The sequence below is a fragment of the Halichoerus grypus genome, chromosome X (genome assembly GCF_964656455.1).
Source record: "Halichoerus grypus chromosome X, mHalGry1.hap1.1, whole genome shotgun sequence".
Classification (NCBI taxonomy): Eukaryota; Metazoa; Chordata; class Mammalia; order Carnivora; family Phocidae; genus Halichoerus; species Halichoerus grypus.
In genome coordinates this window covers 123,782,558-123,802,239 of record NC_135727.1, presented here as the reverse complement: position 1 = coordinate 123,802,239, position 19,682 = coordinate 123,782,558, and positions in this window count along the sequence as shown.

The following is a 19,682-nucleotide window of genomic DNA, read 5'->3' as shown; positions in this document are numbered from 1 at the left end:
AAATAAATAAATAACATTTAAAAAAAAAAAGTCGTGAGTTCAAGCCCCATGTTGGGTGTAGAGTCTACTTAAAAAAATTTTGGGGGTACCTGGGTGACTCAGTTGTTGAGCGTCTGCCTTCAGCTCTGGTCATGATCCCAGAGTCCTAGGATAGAGCCCTGCATCGGGCTCCCTGCTTGGCGGGAGGCCTGCTTCTCCCTCTCCCACTCCCCCTGCTTGTGTTCCTGCTCTTGCTTTGTCTCTGTCAAATAAATAAAATCTTTTAAAAAAATTAATTATTTAAACTAGCAATTTATGAGAGTTGACATCTGTCACTAGATTTTATTAACTCTGTAATAATGTCTGTCTTAAATAACTAATTTGAGGAAGTACAGTTACCCTGTTTTTCCACTGTTCTAATAACTCAGTGGCCTCTGCCCTTTAATATTTAGCTTGTCAACAGTAAGTTTATCTAAACATTTATTAACAACCACCTACTGTGGTGTAAAAACTGCTAGGTATTGGAAAGATAAGGATGAATAAGGTATGATCCTTGGTGTGGAATGCACTTAAGATTGATTCTTCCTTAAGTTCTATATTAAGGAATTGTGTTATTTTAACCAGTTCTTAATTGTAAAAAGTATAAGGTAATCATAAATGGCAACATTTTCCAAAATTAACCTTCCCGTTGTCCAAGAAAGAAGGGATAGTTCTACTGTTAATTGATACATGGATGTCAGTTTAGGTAAGTTTAAGTTTTTGCTAGTTGAAAAATCTGGCAAGATTTTAAGGGACTCGATATCCATTGGGGAAGGGAGTTTGAACAGATTAAAATTAAAAGCAGTAATTTGGGGAAATCGTGTTTACTTCAAAATGAGATAAGACTCCTCAATAAACCGGGGCGCCTGGGTGGCTCAGTTGTTAAACGTCTGCCTTCGGCTCAGGTCATGATCCCAGGGTCCTGGGATCGAGCCCCGCATTGGGCTCCCTGCGCAGCGGGAAGCCTGCTTCTTCCTCTCCCACTCCCCCTGCTTGTGTTCCCTCTCTTGCTGTGTCTCTGTCAAATAAATAAATAAAATCTTTAAAAAAAAAAAAAGACTCCTCAATAAACCAATTAAATCTTTTTTTAAGCAATGCAATTGGAGAGACACCCTTTTGTTCTAATTCTGTTTGTCTTGTGCCAAATTCTTCCTGATGCTCCTCTGGGACAAATCATTAGTGCATATTTAAGTTAATTGAGTTGTGTTGTTTTTACCTAGTTCCAGTAAAAAGATAATGCTGCTTTCTGCCTCTCTATTCCCTGGAATACATCTAAACTCAAAGTGAATTTGTAAATGGCCATTTCTTTGCTTTAGCTTTTCCTCTGATTGATGAGCAGAATGTAAGTCCCCTGTGAATGTCCACAAGGCCTGGGATGAGGTGCTTAGCCAGCTCCTCTCTCTGCACATTGACTGGAGCATCTATTGGGACCCTAGCCCAGACCATCTTCTCAAGATTATACATGTTGCCGATGTGCCTCATGCATTGAAAGCCTACATGTTATCTCTGTCCTCACACACCAAGGACTACAATTAGTATCAGTGGGTGAATGAGCAAGTGTTCATGTGGTGGTGAACAGTCGGCTGTGCACTCAGGGGAGGGTGGAGATTTCTGAGGAGGAAGGAAGAGAAAAGCAACAAAAGGTCTGCTTTAGAAATGGAGAAGGATTGGGATGCTTTTGCTGAGTGATATGCACTAAGCCTCCCCTTCAGCTCTATAAGATAACTCTGCCAAAATGGCGACCATTCACTTAATGCTTGAGAAAATGGATTTGTACTTTTGACCTTTTGTGGAGATGGGTTGCCAGGCTGAGACTGGCCCCCAGGCAGGTGGGGCAAGAGCAAGGGCACCCCAGAGGTTGGGAACATCAGGTTTATATGTTCTTTCTCACTCATCAAAAGGGTTCCAGGAGAAGCCAGACACAAGAAGCTATATGTTCTATGATTCCATTTCTATGAAATGTCCAGAATAGATAAACCATAGGGACAGAAAATAGATTAATGGTCACTAGAGGATGAGGAGAGGAGGGAGTTGGAACTGGCTGCTAATAGGTCTGAGGTCTCCTTAGGGTGGTAGAATATTCTGGAATTACTGATCATGTGCCACCCTGTGATTTTACTAAAAACCACTGAATTGTAAGCTTTTAAAAGGTGAATTTTACAGTATGTGAAGGAGATCCAGGGATTGGTTATGCCTACAACTCAAGAAAAATACACCATGAAAATGCATTTTTGAGAACTGAAAAGCTATTTTTTTTTCAGGTTTATTTATTTATTTGACAGAGAGAGACACAGCAAGAGAGGGAACACAAGCAAGGGGAGTGTGAGAGGGAGAAGCAGGCTTCCCGCGGAGCAGGGAGCCTGATGCGGGGCTCGATCCCAGGACCTGGAATCATGACCTGAGCCGAAGGCAGATGCTTAACGACTGAGCCACCCAGGCGCCCCGAGAACTGAAAAGCTATTTGATCCAACACCTCAACATGGCTTCTTTTTTAAGATTTTATTTATTTATTTGAGAGAGAGAGAGATAGCAAGAGAGAGCACAAGTGGGGCAGAGAGGGAGAAGCATGTTCCCCGCTAAGCAGGGAGCCAGACATGGGGCTCTATCCCAGGACGCTAGGATAATGACCTGAGCTGAAGGCAGATGCTTAACTGACTGAGCCACCCAGGCGCCCCTCAACATGGCTTCTTTAATGCACCATTGGCCAAAGCAGGCCAAGGTTCCTTTTCTCACTCCACTTCTACTGAGTTCACACTTCACCTGAAGTTCAGAAAACACAGTGCTGTGCCTTCATACAATTTCCTTCATGAGCAAATACGGAGTTGACAGATCTTCAAACTTCCTTAACTTCCAAATTCTGCAAGGCAGGGCATAAGGAATAAGTATATAAGCAAAAAAAGGTTAATAAACAGAAGGAGTTAGTGACAGCAAAAATAGCATGAATTAAGAATAATTCAAACCATAGCCAGTTCATGTTTACAAGTTTTCATGTTTTGGAATTTCTTTACAACATCAAACTTTATTCTTCCAGAAGGTCGTGAAAAATCATATGTAGTAAAGTGTTCAACTGTGTTTTTCTATTGATTTGTACTTTTCTCACTCAGATTTACAACTTTCAGTGGAATAATTTAGTAAGTCATTTTGGAGATCTGCTTTGGCACAAAGGTAAATTACAGCAGCCTGCTGATTCTATTTACTGCTCAATCTTCACTGTTGTAAAGGTGACTTCTGAGACAATTTCAGGTCATCAGCATCTATTAGTTGTTTATTATTATCCAGAAAATGATTTTGGGTGAGATGATTTGTGAGCTGTATAGAAACACACCTATTAGTGTTAGAGGAGGAAGGCTATTTAAGTGTGTTTGGGCAGTACATAATACGAAGTCTGAAAGCCAAAAATGGAGGGAAACCTAGTAAGATTTTCTTTTGATATATGATTGTTCATCTTATCGTTTATATTCTATAGCACATAAAGATTAACCAATCATAACATTGAAACCCTTTGTTAATTGGGTGGTCCATAAGAAGCCATGGTGTAGATGGATTGAAAAATGTTTCTAAATCTTTACACAGAAAATGCTTCTAAATCTTTACACACACACACACACATACACACACCCATGTCCCTATCCCTAATCTTTCAAATGTGTATTTTTTTAAGTATTTTTATTTAAATTCAATTTAGTTAACATATAGTATATTATTAGTTTCAGGGGTAGAATTTAGTGATTCATCAGTTGCATGTAACACCCAGTGCTCATTACATCAAGTTCAAATGTGAATTTTTAGTTTCTCTTCTCAAGAGTTAGGATCCATTTTCCTTCCCCTTGATTTTGGTCTGGCTTTTATTTTTCTTGTGCTGAGGGCTGACTATCAATAGATCACAGCAAGGGAACTGCTCTGCTTAGTATGAAACCCACATTAGTCTGGCTTTGGGACTTGATTTAGCCAAGAAAGTAGGGCAGAAGTGCTTCACTTCCCTTCTCTCCCTTGGAACCTTGCTGAGATGTGAACCAACCCCAGGCTAACCTGCTGGATGATAAGAGACATGTCACCTAGTTATTCTCATCACCCAACCACCTACCAGCCAACTGCCCCACATGTGAATGAAACCATTTCAGATCAGCCAACCCCCCACCTACCTACGAGCCCACTACAGATGCATAGACAAGCGAGCCACAATCTGCCAAACTTAGCCTCGGTTAGAACCACCCAGTTGACCCATATATTGTAGATTAATTTTTTTTAAAAGATTTTATTTATTTATTTGAAGAAAGAGACACAGCGAGAGAGCGAACACAAGCAAGGGGAGTGGGAGAGGGAGAAGCAGGCTTCCCGCTGAGCGGGGAGACCGATGCGGGGCTCGATCCCAGGACCCCGGGATCATGACCTGAGCCGAAGGCAGACGCTTAATGACTGAGCCACCCAGGTGCCCCTATATTGTTGATTAATAATGAAGGCTTATTGTTTTAAGCCACTGTGTTTTGGGGTTGTTTGTTACGCGGCAACAGCTAACATCACAATATGTCTTTGTGGTGTTTATGTTTTGCATCTTGTCTATGGAACAGCTCAAACTTCATTGCCTTAGCCGAAATTGCTGAAATTCTGGTATGTTCAGAAGCCATCAGCTAACCAAGGGAACTTGTACCTGCTCCTGCTACTGTTCAGGTAACAAGGAAGAAAATGGGTAGAGACAGCAACATACCTTTGGGATTTTGCAGCTAATACTACATGGGTTTTATTTTGTAAGAAATTTAGTTTGCAGAAACTAAAGAGAATATAAAATATGTTTTTATCATAAAATTAACAACTATTGTTATTTGGTAAGATTTGTTTCCAGCCACTGTTTTAAAAAGAAAGAAAACATTTTGTATTTGGCTAAAATTCCCTTTATCATTACCTGGATCTCAATCCCCAGCCCTTCTCCCAGAGGGGGTAATACCCTGAGTCTGGTGTAGTGTGGACTCATGTTGTGCACATGGAATTTCTTGCTCTTGTACTCGTCATCATGTTCCTGACATATATAGAGATGCATATTTACACATGCGCATGTATGTGTAATAGAAACATGCATATATATATAACTACATCAATTTGTGTTTTTACACATATACACATTTAGTTTAATTTTATTAACTGCTGTATAAGACTACCACGTGGAAATAATACCTTGTTTTAATTTCTTTACCATTGTTGGACAGTCAGATTGCTTCCAAGTTCCCCTTCTACTAATAGTGCTGCAAAGAACAGCACTTGTACATAGGTCCTTATTCAAATGCCAGTCTTTCTGTAGGTCATATACCCAGAATTGCTGGGTGGTCAGACACATGCTTTTTCACATTTTCTGGAGTCTAGAGTTACCCTGTTGGACAGGGAGCTGGCTTTATAAGAGTTCCTGGGTATTCAGTTTCAGGGCCGTTGTCTTGTGGGACAGATTTATAACACTGGGAGCTAGAAAGAAGAAAAATTGGATGAGAACTTGAAATCTCTGCAACATTCTCCGTGTTACCTCATCTCACATTGCCCACTCTCCCCGTGCCCTGTGTCTTTATGCACTATTGGGGATTATTTGGTGGTCTCATAGAAATCAGAAATAAATAACTTCACAGTGGTAAAAAGCAGGGTAGGAGGTGATGGCCTGCTGCTCTTTCACTGATTGATTTCCAGGGCAACTATTAATGACACTGTGGAAAGGAGTTGATTGGTCACCCAAGGAATATTTCAAATATTGTATTGAGTAGGGCAAATGCACCATATTAGACAATTTCTGAGGGGTCCCAGGTTCATTATTCAATAAGGCAAGCCGGTTCTCTTTTGGGTTTTCTCAGTTACGAGGTCAAGTCTAAAAACCTGCATGTTAACATGCCAAGACATGAGATGGTAAACATACCATGGCAGGATCAAGGTAGGTCAAAAAATATTGTCTCTGTAAACGAGAGAAAATCATTCTTGTTGTTTAAGCAGTAAATGAATGTTCTTAGATTTTACACATCCCCTGTCAAAAGTGAATTAGTACACAAGAAGCCCGTCCTCATAATAAATGTTCTTCTCAACAAATTGTGTGTGCCCTTTATCCTTTGGGTTCAGTCCACACCAGCTGATCATAAGAGGATGATGTCAACATCACCCTATTGCTTTCAGTGTGTAACCATATCTGAGAGCTGCCTGAAGTTTTTCGATTTATGTCAGGTTACATTATAGGTGCTCTGTTACGCAGCTGCTCTTAGTTTAAAATTTTTATAACTGCCGATAAGAATTGCTGGTTAGCAGAAGTAATACCCTATCGTGCGTTTTGTATAGAAAAATGAGGAGAGAGCGCCTGGGTGGCTCAGTCTTTAAGCGTCTGCCTTCGGCTCAGGTCGTGGTCCCAGGGTCCTGGGATCGAGCCCTGCCATCGGGCTCCCTGCTCGGCGGGAAGCCTGCTTCTCCCTCTCCCACTTCCCCTGCTTGTGTTCCCTCTCTCACTGTGTCTCTCTCTGTCAAATAAATAAATAAAATCTTAAAAAAAAAAAAAAAGAAAGAAAGAAAAGTGAGGAGAGCCCCGCATTGGGCTCCCTGCTCAGCAAGGAACCTGCTTCTCCCTCTCCCTCTGCCACTCCCCCTGCTTGTGCTCTCTCACTCTCTCTCAAATAAATAAATAAATAAATAAAAAGAAAGAAAGAAAGAAAGAAAATCTTAAAGAAAAGAAAAATGAGGAGAAATAAAACTATTGAAAAACTACATCTTTGTCCTCAAACTTCCAAACCAGGCCGATCACAAAATCATGATTAAAATGAGTAACAAGATAATAATAATGAAGTAAACTCCTGCATGCTCCCAGAAATCACTCTAAAGATTTTTATTTATTTATTTGAGAGAAAGAGAGAGAGAGAGATTGAGCAGGGAGGAGAGGGGAGGAGAAGCAGGCTCCCCACTGAGCAGAGAGCCTGACGATGAGGGACTCGATCCCAGGGTTCTGGGATCATTACCTGAGCCGAAGGCAGATGCCCAACTGACTGAGCCACCCAGGCACACCCCCCCCCCCCCCCAGAAATCACTCTAAAAAGAACATCTGGAAAAAATAAAAATAAGTTTAAAAAAATGAAAAGAACATCTGGGAATGCCCAGCTGGCTCAGTCCGTAGAGCATGCGACTCTTGATCTCGGGTTTGTGAGTTCAAGCCCCACGTAAGCCATAGAGCTGACTTAGAAATAATAATAAAATAATAAAGGGAACATCTGATGCTGGTTTTTTAGTTCTGTTCTTGAAGATTTTTGGAATCAAGGCTCTGGTTTTGGAAATAGCCAGCGTATTTTGTGCACTTGAGGGAAATTTTATAAGGAGGTTTCAGGTGTTGCCAGTTTTTCATTGATTATCTGGCAGCCCCAAGGCCACAGCTCTCTGCTGGGCTCTCTTTTTCTGAAAATGGGACTCCGACGGGGCAAACCTCATCTCCTGTGCCGGCTGGCTTCCCGTTTCTGCCAGGGGAGGGCGCTAGAGAACAGGGGAGACCGGACTTCATCCTGACTGGCTTGCTTTTCTGTCCCGGACGCTATGGCAGCCTATTCCTTCTCTCAGTCTTTCCAGAAGCAGCCTCCTGGGAGGCGCCCCTGCCTCAGAAGGCCCTTCTCTAAAGCCCTGGTCCCAGCAGCAGCCTGGCAGCAAGCGCTCCCTCCTGCACAGGTATCGACATGTATAAACGTGTTTCAAGTTCTTGATACATTTGCAAATTGCTTCCCAGACGAGTTACTGTGATGTACACTCTCACTGGTTATGTGTGAAAATACTTCCAGAAAGCTCTCTCCCACAGTTATTAAGGAACTCTTCATTGTCTTTTCCTGATTTTTACATTTAATTCTTGAATTCAGTGGTTCCCACAGGCCAGTAGAAATTGAGTGGTCACAACAGAGCCTGTATGGCCCACAAAGCCTAAAAACTATGTATTATCAGCTCCCTTACAGATCAAGTTTGCCACTTGATCACACCTGCTCTGGATTTTCAAATATGTGACAACTGTGTCTGCCTAGTTTGTACATTTTCAGAGTTACTTTTCAGTGGCTGTTAAGGTCCATTTTAACACTCAGAATGTCTTTAGGAGGCATTTTCTTTTTTATTGATTATAATTGTTAAAGGTCATCACTGCTACGCCTTTTTAAGAAATTTGCTCTTGGATTTATAAATAATGATATATTTTTGTTTTCTAATATATTTACTTTTGTGTTTTATTTTTTTCTAATTACTTAGTCTTAAAAAATCATTTTCTAAAAATGTTAAGGTATTATTCAACCAACCCACCTCCATTTCTTTTAAAACCAGGATACTAACATGTTCGACCTCCTAAATAACACCGAGTTAAAAACTAAAAGGCACCGACACGTCAAAGCACAATTAAAGGGGGGGGAAAAATCATCCCTTGTCCCACCACCGTAGCTGCTTGCCATAATCATTTTGGAGTGGTTTTTTTTCTCGTCTCCTCTTTGAGGCACACGTGTTTCAAGGGTTAGTGGAAACCACTCTGTCCTCTGAGATTTAAATTCAATTTGCCTGAGCCCCTTTTCCACCCTCATGGGGAATCTAATCCCCTGCTCCAGGTTTCTGTGACACCAAGGGGACTTTTATTTTCATGTCCGTATCCATTTCTTCTCTCACTCCTTCCCCTCCTTAACCGGCTTCCCTTTTTTTCTGGGAGTCGTGATCAACTTGAATCTTTTTACCACCAGTCAGTCACAATCACCTCTCATCGGCAGACGGGAATTCAACAACTATGTTTTCTGTTTCCATGAAGTCTTTCTTTCTCCTGACCTGTGTTCTGTTTAATAAGACAAGCAGAAGGGGGGGAAATGCTTTCTTCCAAGATGAGATTCTGAAACCCCTGGCACTGAGTTGGTAGATTTAAAAAGGTCTTTCCAGGGTTTAGAGTATGATTGTATTTTGTGTCTTATGCTGTTGCCAGATGATTTTGCTCTTTCTTAAACAATTCTCCATGTCTTACCTATAGTTTAGTAGAAGCGTTTCTCATCCAGCCTGCTCACACTGTCATCTGAACAGAATGTGTTTCTTGCTGTTAAGTTATGAAAGAAGGTGATGGGGTTGGCTTGTTTTAGAACTGTTTTTAAATATCTTAAAGAAAGTTTTGAAATACTAAATGGGACATCAAAACCTTAAGTTGAGTTCATTTATTGCTGCATAATGACAAAGCTTGATAGTTTAAGCCAATTCCTTCTTACTGCCTTGTTGGTTGCCTAGGCTGAGCCAGGCAATTGTGCTCCATGAGGCTGCAGCCCTCCTGTGGTTGCATTCAGCAGGGAGCTCATCTGGGGTGGGAACATCCAAGATGGCTGCACTCACGACTGGCACCTTGGCTGGAGCACCTGCTGTGTCGGGGACTGGCAGGGCCCCTCTCTTTAGCAGAGGAGACAGACTTTCAACATGGTGACTTAGGGCATGGAGAGCAAAGCAAAAGCCTCCTGGCATTTTTGTCATACTGTGCTATTGAAGCAAGTCACAGGGCTACCCCATATTCAAGGGGGGAGAAAACAAACTCCGTGTCTTGATGGAGAGAGAAGAATACAACACAGTGAGGGGAAGACTCTTTGGCAGCCATATTTGAGGAGAACCTACCAAAACCTAATGTAAATCGCATCAATTACATTCAGGAAAACAACACACTAGATATTGAAAATGTACCTATCTGCTATTTACTGTGCCATAGGGACAATGAGGATAAATAATTAAATGTCTAGTGCACTGATTGGTAAAGGGCCAGATAATAAATAATGTAGGCTTTGTGCGCCATGCAGTCTGCTGCAACCCAACCTCTGCCATTATGGTGTGAAAGCTGCCATAGACAATATATTAAAAAATAGGCAGGGCTGGGTTGGTGGGTAGGATTTGTCCTGTGGGCTGTACTTTGCTGCCCCTGGTTCTAGAGAAATAGTGCTTTTCCTGCATTCTAAAGGAATTTAAAAGTAATTATGTAGGAAGGAGATTTCCGATTCTAATAATACCCACATAAACTATCTGAAACCACCAAAAGTTAATATAATGGTCAACATGTAGTGAGCTTGTACTTGCTGTTTTGGTATCAATATCACCCCGTGCTAACAGCATTAAGTGCTGTGTGTGGACCCATTTATTACTTGAGAGCGATGCCCGGCACCACATCCTTTTTCCTTACTTGATTACCATTGCCTTTTAGATTCCATAAAATCCCTCAATATCCTCAGAGAGAGGATATTCGATAGTGTGAAATCCTGTTTGGTAAGCAAAAGGCAAACAGTGGGATAGTTGCTATTTTCAAAATACATTTACTAGCTTTATGTTCTCATGACTCTGAATATTTGAGTTCTTGGGTTCTTTATAATGAAGCAAAAGGCAAGGCATGATTTCGAAACCCTCTTGACCATTTTTGTAGGGAGTGATTTTTTTTGACTTCTGCCCTTTTCTGTAGACCCTCAGCAATAGACCCTCACCATCTCCTATTTTATCCAGGACATACTAGTGCTTTATGAGGTCATGGTTTCTTGTTTTTGTTCATATCCACACATGTCCATATGGGGGTGGGAATTGCGGAGAGTTTCTCATCAGTCTGCATTCCATGTAAAAATACAAGAGGGGGTGACCGGTGGGCTCAGTCGGTGGAGCATGTGACCCTTGATCTCGGGGTCGTGAGTTCAAGCCCCACCTTGGGTGTAGAGATTACTTTAAAAATAAATAAATAAAATATTTAAAAGTACAAGAGATCCCAGGGAAAATGATTTCCACCCTCACACCAAAGATACTTCTTTTCATACATTTTTATGTATGTGCATTATATAAATCAAATATGCCATTCTTTTCTTTGCTACAATATGGCTTACATTAAATCCAAGGAGAAGTATTCCTTTGGGAAATTCAAATAGGGAAGCTAAGCAATATGCAACACATTAAAAAGCAAGTATTGTAAAATGTTTTTCAAAACCGTAGTAATATTATGGCCCTTTACCACTCTCAGATACTACATGGCAGTTTTGTTCTTAGCATCATTTTTCTTTTCTTTTAAGTTTCTTTGTTTTTTACTAATCTCTACACCCAACATGGGGCCCGAACTCATGACCCCCGAGATCAAGAGTCCGCCCCACGCTCCACCGGCTGAGCTGGCCAGGCGCCCTGAGCAGAGTTTATTTTCTGCCTGCAAATGAGACACCAGAACACAAAAGCCCTTGCTGCCCCTTGGACTTCTTTTTCGCAGGTATTGACTGACAGGCCCTGCCAGCCTGTAAGAGTTAATGTGAAAATGCCATCTTTTGTGGCTGTGTTGCCGTATTTTCCAGCTTGCCCCCCTGAGCCCAGCTGTCACCATCTCTGCCCCCCCCACCAGCCCCCCCCCCCCCCCCGCCGCCAGGGCCCCAGGCTGTGGAGGAAGGGGCTTGAGGCACAGTGGAAAGTGCAAAGCCACACTTCCTACAGAGTTGCACTTCCTGAGTGCCTGTTTTGTGAGTGTGAAGGGATTTGTTTAGCTTCTCTCTGTATCCTTGTCCATGCAGCTCATGTGTGATTAAAATAGCACTGGGCATTCGGTGGCTGACGCAGACAACGGGTGAAGTGCTTTAGCCTGAAAATGTATACATCACTAGAATAGTAGTTGTTGCCTGAGGTCCTACTCCTACTCCTGCCATGGAAAGTTCCTCCTCTCAGCTCCTCGGCCCACCATGAGTCTCTCCAGGAACTGCCTCAGACAGGAAATAAAAATCAATAGAATCGATTCCGAACACCTTGGTTTGACCGTGGGCTTTGCCTTCCTCTTCAGGCCTTTCCAGTCCATACCTCCCTTGTAAGATCTTTTCATTTTCTGATTGTTTTCCCTTCAACCCTGAGCACTGGGCCTGAGGGCTGGCTCCTCCCCTTCAGCTTGATGGGACCAGCTTCTAGAACCCAGCAGAAGCCTGGGTCTCTGGGAGGAGCCATTTTTCTTTTATGCTTACTTAAGGAAAATCAATCCACAGTGATGCCCACACTTTATTCTGTTTCATCCACCGGCCGGCTGACCAGCACTTCTTTTAATACGTACGAAGTTTCCATGCATTAGCTTAGTTTCTCTAAGCTTCCTTTTGGAGCCATCTCCTTTGATTCTTGCCCTATTTCCTTTTCCACCATCTGTTAAAATGTCTTTTTTAGAGATACCGAAATTGAGACATTAAATATGTTTGTGAGGCTGCTGGCTAATGTTGGAGATTTAAGGCTTGAGAGAGCAGTCAGGGATCTACTCTGAAACAGAATCCTCTTTTTACTCTATTTTCCGAAAGGCACACAGTAGTTTCAAAGTGCCAGTAATGAGTTTTTTGAAGACTTAGAAATGACAGTTATTTCATTTTGATTTCCTGGATTACTGTGTAAACTGCTACCTCATAAAGATCCGGGCTTTGGCAGGTGCAAAAAGAACACTTTAGAACATGCCATTTACTTTTCAGCCTAGTTGCCTTCATAGAAACTTCTGTATGCTTTCCTTGGGCACTTCACAGTATATATTTTTGAGAAATTATTCTTCCAGTAGAGTGTTCAGTCCTTCTAAACTGATTATTTTATCTTCAATGTCTCATTGTAAGCAATAATCTTAAGAAGGATATTCTTTGGGGCACCTGGGTGGCACAGTCGGTTAAGTGCCTGATTCTTGGTTTTGGCTCAGGTCATGATCTCAGGGTCATAAGATAAAGCCCCCTCATCGGGCTCCACACTCAGTGGGGAGTCTGCTTGAGATTCTGTCTCCCTCTCCCTCTGCGCCTCCCCCCTCAATTTCTCTCTCTCTCTCATAAATAAGTAAAATCTTTTTTTAAAAAAAGGATATTCTTTTCCCAAGGATATTTTCCTGTTTCCCAGATTTTCTAAGTGAACCAAATCTAGTGTCTTTTTCTGTGATGCACTACAAAATTAGCTTGCTAGCAGGATATGCAAAGAGAGCAATGTGATACAAATTATGTTTTCATGTGGATGACTGAGTTGTGTATTTCGATCAAGTCAACCAAAGAGCATCTGAGCATATTTTAGTTACCTTAAAATATGGAATTTTTTAAGACAGCATTACACAGGTAATACCTAGTAATCAGTGGCAATCAATCATGTGCTTTTTTTTTTTTTTTAAAGATTTTATTTATTTATTTGAGAGAGAGAATGAGAGAGAGAGCACATGAGAGGGGGGAGGGTCAGAGGGAGAAGCAGACTCCCCGCTGAGCAGGGAGCCCGATGCGGAACTCGATCCCAGGACTCCAGGATCATGACCTGAGCCGAAGGCAGTCGCTTAACCAACTGAGCCACCCAGGCGCCCCAATCAATCATGTGCTTTTGCTGGAGACTTGCCTCCAGTCAGGTTGGAAACCATCACATGCACCCCGGGCCCATTGCTCCTAACGGGCTGCAAGATGGCCAGGTTGACCAACAATATATCCCTGGGCCCCTCGGACTGCAGCACCATTTTTCATAGTTGGCTCTTCTGTGGCCAATTTGTCAACATGGAGTCTGCTCTAAGGTGTGTTAAATTAAGTGGTTTAACTTAGGCATTGCTACATGCTTCTGTAATTTTCCTTCGCATCGACACAATAGGGAGATCCTTCCACATGGACTCCAAAACCAAAATGTAAAACAGACAAATACATATATTTTTTATGGTACCTCTTGAACAAAAAACAAAGAGAAAATTTGTCCAAAGAAATGTATTTCATGTTTTATAACAGGAAAGGAGGGTGTAATGATTTTTTTTTCCAAAATGAAATCTATAAATATGGCATTTTAAAAAAAATTGGCTTAAGTTTATGAAAGGAATGTATACAATATGTTTATTTTTAAACTTTTTATTACAGGAAATGTTGAACATATACAAATGTTGACCCAGTAGAATGTTGAGCCCCCAGGTATGCTTCATCAGCTTCAACCATTATTGATTCATAGCCAATCTTGTTTTATCCATACTTTTCCCCACTTCTTATACAGCTCTGAAATTATTATGAAGTAAATTCAGATATCATATGTAAAAGTACCTTTACAAATAGAAGCATTTAAAAATGTTGGGCAGGGCGCCTGGCTGTCTCAGTTGGTGGAGCATGCGACTTTTGATCTCAGGGTCTTGGGTTCAAGCCCCATGTTCGGTGTAGAGATTACTTAAATAAATAAATAAATCTTTAAAATAAATTTTTTTTAAATGTTGGACAAAATAAAGTATAAACAGGTAATAGGTAATAAGAGCTATTACGTCTAAATAATTCAAGAAATGGAGTGATGTCTGGCACTTAAATGTCAACCATATGGCAGAAAACCAGACTTGTACAAAATAATGAATTAGGTATAACTTGAGAGCCAAACTGAAATATTCCAATTGGTCAACAGATATTTATTTTATGTATGTACATATTTATATATGTATATAAGAAGAATTTACGCAATCACTGAAATTTTAGCCACGGTCGCTCACAGAACTGCTAAGTTGTACACTTTAAATGGATGGATTCAATGATGTGTGAATCATATCTTGGTCTAAAAACTGCCATGAAAAAAAGTGCTATGGGAACAAGAATATCTAATCACACCAAAAGAAGGGAGATAGAACCACTTTGCCACTAAAAGCTCTAATGGTTAAGGCAGACCTGTTAACCATTATTGTAAAATGGTGAAGTGTTTTAAAACATCTGGTATAGGGGCGCCTGGGTGGCTCAGTCGTTAAGCGTCTGCCTTCGGCTCAGGTCATGATCCCGGGGTCCTGGGATTGAGTCCCGCATCGGGCCCCCTGCTCAGTGGGAAGCCTGCTTCTCCCTCTCCCACTCCCCCTGCTTGTGTTCCCTCTCTTGCTGTCTCTCTGTCAGATAAATGAATAAAATCTTAATATATATATCAAAAAATAAAACATATGGTATAAAATTAGGGGCACCTGGCTGGTTCAATCAGTAGAGCATGTGACTCTTGATCTTGGGGTCATGTTTCAAGCCCCATGTTGGGCGTAGAGCTTACTTAAAAAAATTTTTTTTAATTTTTAAAATCTGATATAAAATTAATCAGTGAAAGGAAGATATGAGAATGTATTTGATGTCTTCTGCCCAAGTCAAATTTCGGATTATTAGGCTCAATCTTCTTATACCAATTTTCATTTTCTGCATTTTTGAACACTGGATATTAAGCATAATATACCCTTTTTTATTTTGGTCCAGGGTAATTAATGTATGCCTTGGTCATGTTAGGTACTCAATAAGCATTTGTTAACTGCATGGATAAATGAGTGTTTTTATTATAATGTTTTCTTAAGATATTGGGTGTATATGATTCTCTTCCCCCTGAAAATGCATTATTTCAGAATGTTGTATTTTGTATTTGTCTACTTTAAAGTTTTTCCTTTATATTTATATACTTAGTCTTCTTTTTCACAATTTATTTGTTCAGATCAAAATAGAAATAATATTTAAGCATTGTAATTGTTGATCTGTCCTTTAGTCTTTAATCTGTAGGTTTTCTTCCTCCTTTTTTTTATCCTCTTGCAATTTATTTTTTTCCTTTTTTTAAAGATTTTATTTATTTATTTATTTATTTGAGAGAGAGAGAATGAGAGAGAGAGCACATGAGAGGGGGGAGGGTCAGAGGGAGAAGCAGACTCCCTGCCGAGCAGGGAGCCCGATGCAGGACTCGATCCAGGGACTCCAGGATCATGACCTGAGCCGAAGGCAGTCCCTTAACCAACTGAGCCACCCAGGCACCCTTGCAATTTATTTTTTTAAGAAATTAGTTCTTTGTCTTGTAAAATTGCTCACAGGCTGGATTTTGCTAATTGCATTTGCATGGTATTGTTTAACGTGTTCTTTGTCCCCTCTAGTTCCTTTACACTTGTAGAGACAACCAGAGGCTTAATCAGATTCAAGTTCAAATTTTTTGGCAAGACTACTTCATAGCTGCTATTGTTACTTACATCGAGTGGCACTTCAGGTCTGATTGTCCCACTTGTGACAGCAGCAGCCATTGATGGTTATAGTATAGATCCATTCATTCAGTGGCAGTTGGAAAATGATGTCTGTGGTAGCCAGCCTCTAGAACAGCCCCCAGCATTCCCTGCCTCCTTGCATCCCTGCCCCTGTGTGATGTCCCTCTGCATTGTATCAGGTTGGTCTGAATGACCAACAGAACATGAGCGAAGTAATGGTATGCCCCTTTTCCTTGGGTCACTTACTTTGAGCAAAGCCAGCCGCCATGTCATGTGGACCATGTGGAAAGGAACTGAGGCCTTCTGCCAGTAGCCCCATGAGTGAGCTTGGAAGTCAGGTCTTCAGATGGCTGTGGCCCCAGCTGGCATCTTGATTCTACCCCCTGGAAAGTCCTGAGCCAGAACCCCTAGCTCAGCCTCTCCTGAATTCTTGAGTTGCGGAAACTGTGTTGTTTTAAGCCTCCATGTTCTGGGATAATTTGTTATTCAACAAAGATGGCTCATTCAGTTTTATTCTAATTCTTTCATCCAATCTTCATTTCTTATATGGCATACTTCTTTTTTTTTAAGATTTTATTTATTTATCTGACAGACAGAGACACAGCGAGAGAGGGAACACAAGCAGGGGGAGAGGCAGAGGGAGAGGGAGAGGGAGAGGGAGAAGCAAGCTCCCTGCTGAGCAGGGAGCCCGATGTGGGACTCGATCCCAGGACCCTGGGATCATGACCTGAGCGGAAGGCAGACACTTAACCGACTGAGCCTCCCAGGTGCCCCTTAGCTGCAATACTTCTATAAAGAGAAACTTAATTTCAACAACTGTTTGATTACTCTGTGGTACAGTTGGTATAGGAAAGAACAGTTATTCTTCTCACTCCAAATTATAATCATGCCATATATATGCTTTTGTACACATATATACATGCACATGCATATGTATATGTATGTGTATAGATAGATTGATAAATGTAAAGAATTTAGAGCATTTTCTTATATTTTTACTAGATGTCCTGAACATCATGTTACTGGTTGTGCAATATTCCATTGAGTTTATTCAACCATCCTTCTTTGTTGGAAATTTGATTTTTTACAATGTTACTGCTAATAGCCTATCAACTGGAAATATTTTTACACTAAGGCTTTTTGTGACTTTAAGACTATTTTTTTAGGAGCGCCTGGGTGGCTTAGTTGGTTAAGCGTCTGCCTTCGGCTCAGGTCATGATCTCAGGGTCCTGGGATCGAGCCCCACATCCGGCTCCCTGCTCGGCAGGAGCCTGCTTCTCCCTCTCCTCCCCGCTTCTGCTCACTCTTGCTGTCTCTGTCACTATCTGTTTCTCTCTCAAATAAATAAAATCTCAAAAAAAAAAAAAAGACTATTTTTTTAGATCAGATTCCTAAGACCATAATTGCTAAACCCCAAATTATGAGCATTTTTAAGGCCTGATATATTTTTCTAAATTACTTGCCAAAAAGAAAATATAATTTCTCCTGGCAACAGCAAAATCTGGTCACCAAATCTGGTCACTGCATTCCTGTCAGGGATCTGTGTTATTTATACGTTCAATATTCATACAACAAACATCTGTAATGTGCCTACTATGTGTGCGGTGCTCTTCATAAAGTGAAAAAACTCAGCTTTTTTAAATTTGTGTGGTCCAATAGTACCTCACAATATTCTGAAAATGTTATATCTACTTTAAAAATATCTCTTGATACCTCTTTTTTTTTTTTTTTTTACCCTCTCTGGGCCCGGCAGGCATTTCTTTCTGTCTGCTCACCCCTGCCAGCCTAACAGTCTATATCTCTGAACCTTGTCTCTGCGTCCATCTCCTATTTTGCTTCTTTTATTTCTTGTACGCTGGGAAGCTAGATAACCATCCTTGTTACGACAATGAATTAAATGAGGTGACTTTGATTCATCTACTGCCACCATCCATTCTCATAAATGGAAGTGTAAATCCGTTTTTAGGCCATATTTTATTTAGCTTGATTTATTATTTCTCACAAGAATAGCTTTCCCTGAAAGTCCTGGAGGGAAAGCTACCTTGTAAAGATGCAACGAGACATTATCTAAGAAAGACTCTTTGTAACAGAGACTGTCATCCCCTAAAGCAAAGAGACATGGACTAGCTTCTCTTTTGGCCACATTTAAGGTGATAAATTGAGAAGTGAGATTAGATTTCCCTTAAAGTCGGCATCGCATAGATTACGTCTTCAAGGAAGCGGTGGTTAATTCCAGACCAAGTCACCAAGTAGATTTGTTTCTTTTGAGGGGCTACCATTTGGGTGGTTTCAAGTTCCTTGGAGATAACTGTCCTCCATGACTCCACTCTAAGGATAAGGTAGAAAATTAGCAGTCAGAATAGTAGAAAGAAAATAGCCGTTGCCCACAGCCCTGCCACCCAGACATGTTCATCTGTCATACAGGTGGCTTCTTTGGCTGCCTATGGGTCATCCATCAAGATTTGGGATAAATTATATGTTACATAGTATGAAGTAAGAAGTAGGCCCTATAGGGAAAGGGTAGACATAAAACCAGGGTTGGCAAGAGATGAGAGGCATGGACCCCCCATCCTCCTAATATTCCACTGAAAGGAGTGTTCAAGTCAGGGCTTTTTGCTGTATATATGCATCAGAGGTCCATGTTCTAGTAGAATTACCCTGCCCCTTGTGAGTTTTCATTCTTACAGGAGAGCGTGAGAGCGACCATGTCAAGGGTGGCGTAATCCAAAGGTTGGCACTGGGAAGTCTAGATTTGATTGCCAGATCTTTGCAGGACTTAACTGGAAGTGCTAGCTACCGAGGACCCAAGGCTTTTGGAGTCCATGGGAACTTCAATGGGCCTCTGGGAAGCTGAGTTCAGCTGAGGACCCTTTCACTGGGAGAACGGGTAGAAGCATCCTTTTTACATAAACCATGATCCCAACCATGTTTTAGTCCAAGTGACCCAAATGGGGGTGGGCTCCTGGGTCACTCCTGTACCCTAATTTCCTTTTAACTGGTTATGTGTGTGCGCATGTGTGTGTGTCTATTTATTTCTCTCTCTCTCTCTCCACACACACACACAAAACTGCACAGTTTCTAAAAGGAATTTAGTTCACTTTCTGACACAGTTCTTCATACTATCTCCAGAGCTTTAAAGCATCCTATCAATTCTGCTTTATTTTTAGTATGCTCTTAACTTGGAATGGTTTTGCTAGTGTTATATTCTTATTTTTTAATTCAAACAGCAAATAATCATCTGTAAGTGTAAAAGTTTTTGTGTTTTTGAAAGGTAACCATGATTCAATCTATGAAAACTGGATTGATTTGCACCTTTCCAGGGACAGAGCTTTTATGTCAATCAAGCCATACATTCTGTTATTTTCTATTTCTGTTGTCAGGTCTGGCTACTTCTCCATTCTTGGGGATAAAAATGAGAAAGGGTGAGGTCCAGGCTGTGACTTCTTCATTTACCTCAGTTTATTTCAGTCAAAATTGGGATTTTTCCACAGAGAAGCTCCAGGTAATTATAAGACCATGATATGATTTCTGTTTAATCCCTCGCACAGAGAGAACAAAGCAGGGAGGAGATTTTTAGAAACTTAGAGGCAAGGTCAAGTTGCAAATCTGGACAAAGTGTCCCCTGAATGTCTGCTGATGCCATCTGGCTGGGAGCTTGTGTGGAGAGGGTGGGGGAGGAGAGCCGCCATCGTTTAGCATGAGCTGGGCCACAGCTTCATTCACATGCTCACTTCCCGCAACTCCTGGAGGGATC